The sequence below is a fragment of the Arachis hypogaea genome, chromosome 19 (assembly GCF_003086295.3).
Source record: "Arachis hypogaea cultivar Tifrunner chromosome 19, arahy.Tifrunner.gnm2.J5K5, whole genome shotgun sequence".
Lineage (NCBI taxonomy): Eukaryota > Viridiplantae > Streptophyta > Magnoliopsida > Fabales > Fabaceae > Arachis > Arachis hypogaea.
Genome location: NC_092054.1, coordinates 74,741,543 through 74,743,675, shown reverse-complemented (window position 1 = coordinate 74,743,675; position 2,133 = coordinate 74,741,543). Strand labels below are relative to the sequence as shown.

At 37.3% G+C, this 2,133-nt stretch overlaps 1 long non-coding RNA gene across 1 annotated transcript; it reads right to left on the bottom strand.

Moving 5' to 3' along the window:
- Positions 1 to 616: 616 nt before the first annotated feature.
- LOC114926015 (uncharacterized) lies at positions 617 to 1,688 on the bottom strand. The gene is made up of 3 exons (XR_003816119.2): positions 1,551 to 1,688; positions 797 to 916; positions 617 to 682 (listed from the first exon to the last, which is right to left on the bottom strand). It is a non-coding gene; the product is annotated as an uncharacterized lncRNA (long non-coding RNA).
- Positions 1,689 to 2,133: the final 445 nt, after the last annotated feature.

The following is a 2,133-nucleotide window of genomic DNA, read 5'->3' as shown; positions in this document are numbered from 1 at the left end:
TCTATTGGAACAATATATTGACAGGGAAAAGACCAGAAGACTAAAACGAATACAGATCCTCCATATTTCTATGAAAATGGCTACTTCCTTCTATTGTATTTTCTATCAAATCTTCCTATTGAAAGACAAAAAATTGGAGGAAAAGTAAAAGATATTGTTTCTTAGGCCATATATAGAAAAGCAAACCAACCCCTTGATATAAGTAATAACATCTATTTTAGTATTTATATTGTAAAAAGAAAGATAAGACCTATGATAGGCAATAGTGTTAGTGGAGATCTGATGAGCTAAAGAAGTAGTGAATGAACGATACCTACAATGCGGACAAAATGGCCAAATGCACACCATGAAAAGACCCATTTTTGTTTTAGGAGAAAGACATGAATACACTTATTCACAAGTTGATAATAAACTAAAGTGTGGCATTATCATTTACAATTTCAAGCCAAAAAGGAAAGTGGGGGATGATAATAGATATATCTCTATAAATGTCAACATAATACACCATCTTTTCTCACTTTTTTGGCTAAACAAGACAATATTCCTTTCCTTTTATACTATTTCACTATTGCTAATATTAAAGAGGATCACAAACTGCATTAGAGCAGTTACATACCTTGTTGACACTTGGAACCAGTTCTTGTAGAGCCCTGATTCTTTCTGCTATTCTTTCTTTGCGCAACTGTAACCATAATGTAACGTGAAGAACTGAGCTACAAAATAAACACCCCGTCTTTAAATTTTAACACCATAACCAGCAGACAGCATGTATTTGTGCAAATATCCCAAAGCTCACCCGTTCAGCTATGCTGTGTGGGTCTGTAGCCTGTCCTCTTCTAGCCCGCACCCTAGGACGCATTGTTGGAGGATGTGGAGCTGCCGGAATAGTAGTAGGCATTGGTTGGCCATGAAAAACCTGTTAAAAGATTACAGATGATCAGGGGGGCCAAAATAAGGGGGGTGAGGAAACTAAAACAGCAACTCCTCCTCTGCCTCTCAGTGATCACAGCAGTATGGAGAAGGTGTAAATAAACTTGCACTAAATCGTAATCCTGAAATGTTCAAACCATTTTATCAAAATTTGTAACACCAACTTACACCTATAAGTCAACACCTACAACAATGATTCAACAATAATAGTCAGCACAAGTGCAGAGTTTATCAATAGCTAGTTGCTCAAATTAAGAAGCACTGAAGCACACACTGCAACAAGTTTTTTCCCCCTGCTGTCTGACCTCGAATAGAGGGGAAAAGAAAAACCAAAGATGACCATCCTGAAACAATAATTTGGTTTCCATAACAGCCATGGAATAACCCTGCCTTGCTCTTTATTTTTTCAAAACTACAACATGCTTTCTTTCCCAACTTCATTTTCAAGGAATTTCGAAAGTGATTCTAATTAGTTAAAAAACTGCCACATGCAATTGTATTTTAGTTCCAGTTCGGAACTCAAAACCCTGCCTTGAAAAAAAAAACAAATATTGAATGCATTTGAGCTAATTTTCTGTTACGCAAAGCGAGAGAGAGAGAGAGAGGGACATGGTGTTTACATTCTTAGCTCTGGCATCAAGGACGTCGTCGCGAAAGCGCTTGCCGCTACCGGAGGCCTCTTCCGGTGGCTTCAAGAAGCCTACTCCTGGTGCTGCTGCTCCATCGGCTCCTTTCCCTTGGTCCAAGCTGAGACCTAGCTGGTAAAGACAAATGCAAAAGTAGCATGTCTAGTAGAATTTTTCCCACATTCCAATCTTTAATCCATTTTCAAATCATAGTTTTTTCAAATATCTGGCCTAAAGATATGCTTTGATCATCAATGGTGCACAAGCTGATTATGCTCTCACCTCAGTAGATTGTTGGAAAGCAGTAGCCTCCCTCAGGTAGATGCCCCGTGAAGAAGGATCTACAATCAGTAATCATGAGCATAAGGGAATTAATATTTTTCTTAAGTTTTCCCTTGTGTCCAATTGAATTAATATTTCAATGAACAAAAATTTTTATCGTTGTTGTGAAAGCCAATACTCTTTTCCCTAACTTATTCCAGTTTTTACTTGTGTCTTATCATGAGCATTCTAATTCTTAATAAATAACAGAATATCAGAAACAATTTCCCCCAAATGAGTTAGTTATTTATAAGTA